Genomic DNA, 8,982 nt, shown 5'->3' on the forward strand with positions numbered 1-8,982 from the left:
CGATGCAGTGAAAGCTCTAAATGGGCCTAATGTTGGTGGGCGACTCACGAAAGTTGATTAAAATTCTCATTTGTGACGGAGTGGCAGGCTGAGTTCAGAAAATCGCTCAAAATGACGGGTACATTTGGGTGGCAACTCAAAAACTCCGCATAAAAATTGCATAACAATGAAATGTAAAAGTACACTACTCCACAACATAACAGTTTATTCAAATAATAGGTTAGTATAAAATCGGCATTATATTGGGACTATTGTACATTAATTTTCATGAAACAAATTATATAAAAACAGTTATGTGTTATGAATGAATTTTAAGTTACATTCCGAAATTATTATTTGTATATTTATTATTTCAAATTAAAGTTTATATTAATAACAAACAGTTGGGTTCTTCAAATTAGTAGTAGATTGTTGTTAATTCTACTTTTTTGGCCCTTTTGAAAACTCATTATTTTAATGTAATATTCAATAGAAATGATTGAAAGAAATCAATAATTTATTGAAAGCATACAGTTTAAGAAACCCATTTTACCCGTTTCCACTTTCAATTAACTATTTGAATATAAAGATCAACGACCCTTAGGATGTCAGTTTTGAGGCAAATAATCCGATTTTTCTTTAATTTTTTTTACAGTTTTACAAACATAGCAAGTCAAGCGTAATTTTCCGTTGAACTTAGACAAACTTTTTTCTTCGAGGTTATCGGGTTATGTTGATCTGCGAGGAATGTTTTAAAATGATTAATTCAAGTTTAATAATGCCATTTTTACGAATGTACGTATTTTTGGACAATCTCTGGCGAGGCCTGGGCCCTTCAATGCATTGGTTTCCTCTGCCATCTATGGGCACTCATAACGACACATTTTGCTATCGCCTTTGGGAATCGCGACACAACTGACCCACTGGACGCACAAGCCTTGGAATTTCTCGGCAATTTAATTTGTTCAATGAGGCGCAACGGGCAAGATATCGGAGGAACTTAACATTGCGGGGAAGTCTTTAAGACAAGTTAACTTACTTACAGAAGAGCTGAGGTGAGATTAGTCGATGCTACTTTAGCAGACACTTGCATGCGGAACCAGCATCAAACACTGTGCCATCCGCATGGACGACGAGGAGATCTTGGGCCGACCTGCCCAGCGGTGGCACTTGGTCGTCTGTTTATTTTCATAGGCGCAGTTTTTAATTAAACTGACTCCGATGCACTTCAAAGTGCCAACTGCTATTTATAGGAGATCAAAGCGAGTCCAATTACTCAACGCCAGCTTGCCATGCACTTTTCCGAAGTTGGCAATGAGCTAGAGAGCCGCACCGGGACGTGTCCCCCTGTCTTAAATTAATTGCAGAAGCACTCGCCCCGGTGGGCGTGGCAGGAAATCAAAGAGCAGATCGTGCAAATGGAGCCCGTCGCTGCCCGACGAGCGGAACAGTGAGGCAAGGTGTCAGAAAATTCCAGGGCCTCCGCTCCAGAGTGTTTGGGGGTTTGGGGTGCCGTCCTAATTACGCGGAAAACCTGCCACACAGCGAGCGCACCATTTGAGGCAGTCACACGACTTTCAAAATCAATTTCGTTCAACAATAAATAATTTTTAATAAATTGCAGGCAAAATGCAACTTCCTGCAATTAAAGGCCAGGCAAACCGGCCCGTTCTGCTTGCCATTCTGCTGGTCCGCTCTCCTCCGCACTCGAGTGCAATAAAAAATAATTGAAAATTCAGTCACGTAAACTTTTCCAGCCGTCTTTCTCTCAGATCGCGGATCGCGAGTCTCGACTCATTAATCCATGGACGCTGGCGAATTGTAGAGTCGAAGGTGATGGGAAAGCGGAAAGATCATGTTGCTAAAACGAAATTTGTAAGTGATTCAATAAAATATAGTGAAAAAGCCAGAGAAAATTTTAATAAAATGGTTCCTAGCGGTTGTTGAATTTATTGGACTTTGTTTTGGGATATTCATTTTCTCTATAAATATCGTATTCTCTCTATTCATGAAAGGCAGCGAAATATGAAACTAAGTATACAGACGTTTAAAGCGTCATGAATGGCATTTGCTGAGACTTGAACTCCTTTCTCCTAGCTTCTCCCGATAGTCACGAACTAGTCACGCTTCCATCTCTACGCGGGCAGCTGGCTCACAGAAAAGCACGCGACTTGGCTTATCAGACAGCGACAATCGGCGAAATGGTCTGAAAAGTGGCAGTGGGAGGGGGGAGTACGAGTATTTGGGTTAAAAAGGCGTGCACGCAATTTACTCCGCAAGGCGAGGACCGAAGAAGGGATTCGTCGTTAAGATCGCTTGGAGGGGGACTCTCGGTCTCGACCCGTTGATGATGCGTTTTATTAGGAAGGAGTTCGGCTGCACAAGTAACATATGTATGTAAGTTGAGGCTGCGGTTAATTGACTGCGCTCGCTGGGCCTTCGATTGCCGGTGGGCGGAGACGAGGTGCAGGTGCAGGTGTCGCAATCCAAAGACAATCTAATCCCAGCTTCGGGTCCCCGCAGCTCCCTCAGCTCCCGCAGCTCTTTCGCGAGCTCTGCCCCTCCGCCAACAGAAGAGGGGATGCCATCGGGGCTCCTTTCTGACAGCAGTCCCTCGAAATAGAGGAAAGTGTTTGCCACATTTTTTGCTTGGCAGACGCAGAGTGTCAGCCCACTGCGACGAGGGGATGTTGCAGCCGAAACGATTTCCAGAGCCACCGGTCCCGACCCTTTGTCTCTCGGTTTCTTTCCCGAACCCCCGGCTGTTACTCACAGTTGCGACGAAATTGAAAATAAATTTTTAATGATTTGCTTCTGAACTCGGTGCTTTGAGCTGGCTGAAAATATTCGCTCCGTATCCTGAGCACCGAACGAGGGTGGAGGCGGTTCAGTGAACTGCCCAAAGACGAAAATTGCATCCAGTGAGTCACCTCGTGATCAAGTTTGGCAAAAATGGCATTGATTTCACGAAATGTATCCCTCGTTTGCCAGGACCAAATCGAGGCACAGAAAACCAACAATCAGCTGAAATAATCGACGTGTTGGGAAGAGGAGAATCGTTCTTGTTTTAATGCAGATTTATGGGCGATTGAATTCGCCCGAGAAGCCCACGGGTTCACTGACTTTCCCGAAAAGCAGGCACACACTAATGAATAATGTGCAGGCTCCAAAGTATCCGACAGATACTTAACTTCATGCGGCTTGTGCGCAAATTCAATATGCCAATATACGGCCAGGACACTCGAGGCTGTCAGGAGCACGACATGTCCAGCTCTCATGTGCGGGTGTGGATAATGAAGTGCTGCAGCTGCAGATAAAGATACATTTGACAGAAGAAAACTTGAAAACAAATAAGCCGAGACAAAAGACATTAGAAATCTAATAGCTCCTGTCGACTCCGTGTGTGCTCGAATGAACTCTGAAGGATATCGTAAATGTGACAACAAGCCGTCGTTGTCGTTGTCGGTGTGTGCGAGCTTGCACACAATGAGATACAAATGTATCTGGATGTCACATCAAGTGGGCCGTGCCTGAGATGCTTCGGCGACGCCTGCAGACGCCTGCAGACTCTTGCGGCCCTGTGTGTTTTGGTGTGGTCAATGGAATTTGCTTAAGAGGATTTCAAAATTTTAAATTAAGTAGCCGGCTTTGAGTCAAAGCTCTCCTGCATCCTGCGGTTTGCTTGCATAATCGGCCTCGTCAAGGGAAATGCAATTTTAATGCCCGATGAAAGTGGCAGCCCGGAGCGAGTGCGGATCTCCAATTTGCTGTGGCTCATTGTTTAATGCTCGGTTACTCCCCAAATGTCCGTGCTAATTGAACACGGACTTTCTGCGCCGCCACCGAAAAGTATCTATAGGATGCTGCCGCTCCCTGCTCAGCAGTTGACCCTATCCCAAAGTCAATTTGTCGTTGTACTTAGCCGCACACATAAATTCCCCAGGTCCAAGCCGAAGTCCGGGTCCTGGCCCAAACCCAAGCCCCGTGTTCACGTTGCACATTACAACTTTGAATGCCAACTCGCAAATGAACTATAAATAAATAATTTCACTCGCAAGAAAGACGAACGAACACCGACAGTGCTCAGGGGTCATTGTGAAGAACGAGAGCGAGGGTCGGCACCACAGATCTAGCTTACATCTTTGGCTACTCCAACCAGTGTTCCTGGTTGTTGTCCCAGAACTAACATTGGCGCACTAAACGAATTTCATGCGCTTTTCAGCACCAATCCACTCTAGATAACACATTTTATCAAGCAAGAATGGTTTGCAGTAGACAATATCTCTCTTTTTGCAACCGCGAGAGATTCTCTATTCTATTGGCAGCATGGAAATACCTTTCCGCGAGCCAAAGAAGTTTGCAATCTGCCCTCTGTCCCCACACGCTGCCAAAAAGTATTCGTATTTTTTGGGCTGTCAGAAAAACGGAAGTGAAGAAGGTGGGGGAATGAAAAAGGAAACTATCGGACGAAGCGGAGCGGTACGTAACGTTCGCCGGCAACAAATCGCCGGAAACGAAAGAAAACAAAGGGACCCTCCGGCATGTCTGCAGCAGACACAAAGATACACATCCGAGCGGGCAGGTATCTGCCGAATAAGCCGAGTGTACCATACAATGCTCGGCAGCACCGGCGGCGGCAGCAGAAGTCATGGCGAGCCCCAGCTACAAGTTCATTAAATAAATTATTCATACGCAACGTGTGCCGAACCAAAATGGCAACTGACGCTTCGCCGCATTTTTTCGCTTTCCACATACACACACACTCACAGATACACACACACACTAACAGACACTCACACAACTGCCCGTAAGGACATTCGCTGGCGAATATTCATTGGCAGTTTGTTTTATTTGTCGACGACTGTGGAATAAAAACGCATTGGGCTTAAATATTTATGCGCAAACGTCTGCTTTTGTGTGGGTATCCGCCGCTCGTGTGTGCGTGGGCCAAGGTGATGTGGCGCCGCGAACAGAGGGCCGCTTTCACACCCCACCAGTCACCAGTCACCTGGCGACCAACATTATGGGGCTGACCCTCGGGGTGAACAGTTTAAACACGTCTTTTGCCACTTTCCATACTCTTCCCGAACGCCAAAGACGAAAAGAACGAAGCCATTTTAATTAAAGCTGCTCCAATCGCAGGGAAAAGAAAGAAGAGTTGCTGTTCCGAGGGTCGCATTTGCATATGGTTATAAAATTGTCAATTGGTAAATGGAATGCATAAATAAAGTTACTGAGCTGGCGATTCGCTTTCTACCTCAGGTACACCAGCGAAAATTCGGAGAGAAGAATGTAAATACTATTTACATAAATAGAAGAATGCAAATTCCCCCGAACAACAAGTGAGTGAGTACATCAATGCACTCCGAGGTCCAACTTGTATTTCTGACAACTCCTGTTCGTCCTTTTGTGTGCCGTATTTTAAAGTTTGGCTGACAAGTCTGATGATTTGTGGTTAGATGCACTTTCTATACCCTTTCAGAAGGGTCAACGCATTAAGTTTGAAGTTGGCAACGGTCTGCCAAATCAACATTCTTATATTTGATCCTTACATCTATGCTATAACACTAGACCGATTCGTTTTTTGCAGCTTCGAGTGGGAAGGTGACACTGTTTATATTGTGAAAACTTGTGCTTAAATTATACGGATTAATATATATAAACGGATTACCATTTAAGTGCAAGGGTATCAACACTTCGTCCAGAAGAAGTTCATTTTCGTTACAGTTTTGGTCCTGTATTCCTTTTTGCCAATGCTGTTCATGTAAAAACCACGAGATTGAATTTTAAAAAGTTTGCGGCCAAATAAAAGTTTGAAAAAATGTCACAGGTCCATGGCAAAAACCTGTGTACGGGCGTGCTCCGCTCTCCACTTTTGCGTATTCAGCAGAACAATTCATTTTTATTTCTAGGTGCTCCGGTACTCAAAAATTAAGTAAATTTACGGCAAGCTGTTAGCTATTTTTTCACCTATCTGAAGCGTATTGTATCAACAGCTGGTAGAATCCAATCACAATTTTTCGCTGCCAAACCTTACAGTTGTAAAACAGTAATTCACGTAGGCCCCAATAAGATATAATGTGTGAATTTAATTGAATGTTTTGGAAGTAAGGAATCCTTTATATTTATAAAATATTATATAGTTTAAATATGTTATAAATTGATCATCCAATGATGATGATATAATAAGAGAACCTTCTTGTAATAAGACTTAATTTAACAAATACGTTTTTCATATTGTAAAAACTGGAAGACAATAGGTCTTAACATAATTCGAAAAGTAAAGTAAAAGTTTCAAAACAAAGAGGAAGGTAACTGGCTTAAACTCCAGTCCACGAAGAATGTTTTCCTTTTGTTAATCTATGTCAGCTGTATAGTAATTTGTTAAATGTGTCAAGTTTTCTATTACTTTTAATGTTTTCCTATGGCAGCTTTATGATATTGTAGTCCGACCATTATATTGAAGTTATAATGATTTTTTTATAAATTTGATTTAAATTCTCAGATTGCTCCTATGGGAGAAAAACATTTTAAAGCATTGTTATAAAAGCCTAACGGTATATTTGCTTAATATATTTTAATTTATAGATATTGAACTTGCATAAAACGCTTATAACGGTGAAAAAATATTTTCCCAATATGGTATTATTAGGCTGTGAAATATGCAAAAACACGCGTTTTTGGGACCTTTGAGTGTGCGTAGAAGCTGATTGGCTATTGATATTAACAAATCCAAAAACTTATATTCTTATTTTGACTATTAGAAGTGAAAAATAAGAAAAAAATCAACTTAAACATTTTTTTGTCGCACAGTGTTATTTGTTGCTTTATTTTAACTAGACTTTTTATCTAGATGGCTAATTAAACTCAACTTGTGTTTTGATCATATCCTACTTTCGGTTTACTATACGGTACATCTTAAAGCTTACATTGTAAGTGTTTGTTTTGAATCTAGTCGCTTTTATTTTTCATAACATTTAACAAAAATACGCATTTGCACATTCGACTAGCAGCAGGGGATCAAATGTACGTATGAGAACGATGAACAAACTGCAACCGCAAAACATGTATGTACTATGTAAAAGCGGGGTGGGCCAGTTTTCTATGTAAAATAAACAAATTACAGACTAATTTTCAACTGGTAAAGACTTCAATAATGCTGTTTGTTGGACACAATGAGAATCGGCCCTGTAGGCGGGAAATCTGATTCCGGAAAGCGACCGCGTCAGCACGCCATCAACCAGAAACACAACAAAAAAGTTGGGGGTCCACCCCCAACGGTCCTTTTTACAGTATACAGTATACCTTTGGCACTACATCATTTATTACATTTCATTTTTGCAATTGCACCAAAATCCATGTTTGCGGTTAATGGAAAATTCATTTATTAAATAAAATGTATTCAACACGCCACCGAAAGTGGCTCACTGTGGAAATAGTTTGCCAAAGACCCAATACCAAAACATGGGTGAAACAGGGTCGGTTTTGCTTCTCCACTGACCCCACTCCTTCTCCCTCGATCGCTCGTGTATGCAATACCTTTATGGCGTGATTTTGATACGGTCTTAGTGTAAACAACAACAACAGATACCCCTCAATCAATGGGAGTGATTTATCCCTTCGCAGCTGTGTGGCGCCACAGAATTTTCCTTCGGAGCTGTGATCCTTAATTACCAGAATAATCAATAACCAATAATCACTCTCAACACTCTAGCACTTACAGTTTCCCGGATCTCGACGTTTATACGACCGGACAGACATGCAGATTATGAATATTTGAGTACTTAAGCCTATTATACACTTATTTTTAAACAAATACAATATAAAACCTTGCTCTGCGAGTAAAGGATGTAAAAAGGAACAACAATAAAATTAGTAAAATGCATTAGCAACAGGGAAGAAGATTTATATTTTAGTATCCACATTTGCAGGAAAAAGACTAAGATATATAAAAAATTTGGTAAAATAAGCTTATCCGTCAAAATCTGACAAAATTGAACTATTGTTTCTGAAACCGTAATTAAATTATATTTCTTAATTTTTACTTGGGATCCCATGAAGTTCTTGAGTCGACCCTCGATCTGACTGCTTATCGGTCTGTATGAAAGTAAAAATCTCGGGAACCGCAAGGACGTGTAAATTGGAGACAAAAAGTCAGTGAAATATGTATTGGGGGGTATTTTGGTAAAGAATATAAATTTTAGGTTTTTTTTTTTTGTATTGCTTAATTAAATAATTAATCCGTTAAAGAGAAGTCTGGTAAAATGTTTATTCAGTTTAGAATTTTGTTTCCCAAAGTAAAATTAAATGTAATGTAATGTAAATGGCACTATAAGGTTATTTAATATTGTAACGAAACTTAGTTGCCCGTCGAGGTTTCCAAGTTCGCCACTGTCAGCCGAGCGGATACTTTTTAATAGGTGGGGGTCAGCCCACGTTATGGCAACGCCATTCAAACAACCAAACAAGAGTTCTTAAGATTTATATTAGGTTTTTATTACCCGCTTAATTACACAAGAAGAGAGAGAGAGAAGATCGATCAATGTGATCGCAACTTTCCTAAACTTTTTGACAGGCTTTTTACAGGTCCTAGAGAGACGATCGTTGGCCTGTCCTAGGGTTGCCAGATGTCAGCTTTGGTACTGGTCACCTGGTCAAGTCATTTGAAACCAACTTTCGTTACAATATAATATATTCAAGGGTACATGCAAGCCTGACTATGTTAAAAGTGCTTAGTCAGATTGTGACGGACAGACTGGAGGTCTGACAGATGTGATGCTTCTACTGTATGGGAGAGAACAATTCGTATTGCTTTAGATTCTGTATAAGTTAAAACTAATGGCGAAATCCATATACCCTCACTATCGGAGCAACCAGAGAATCACATTTTGATATTAAAAGAGGATAACATACATAGATGTTTTAAAGGTTGTTAAATTTAAGTTACAGTTGAAATGGTAAATCGTGTCTTTACAGTAATTTTACAACATATTGGATATGGTA

General features: G+C 41.1%; 1 long non-coding RNA gene across 1 annotated transcript; it reads left to right on the forward strand.

Moving 5' to 3' along the window:
• The first annotated feature begins 2,071 nt into the window (after window positions 1-2,071).
• LOC108093394 lies at window positions 2,072-2,798 on the forward strand. Its single transcript, XR_001771490.1, has 2 exons — window positions 2,072-2,376; window positions 2,503-2,798. It is a non-coding gene; the product is annotated as an uncharacterized LOC108093394 (long non-coding RNA).
• The last annotated feature ends 6,184 nt before the right edge of the window (window positions 2,799-8,982 follow it).

This window comes from Drosophila ficusphila, unplaced genomic scaffold (genome assembly GCF_018152265.1).
Source record: "Drosophila ficusphila isolate 14025-0441.05 unplaced genomic scaffold, ASM1815226v1 contig_636, whole genome shotgun sequence".
In the NCBI taxonomy this organism is placed as follows: Eukaryota; Metazoa; Arthropoda; class Insecta; order Diptera; family Drosophilidae; genus Drosophila; species Drosophila ficusphila.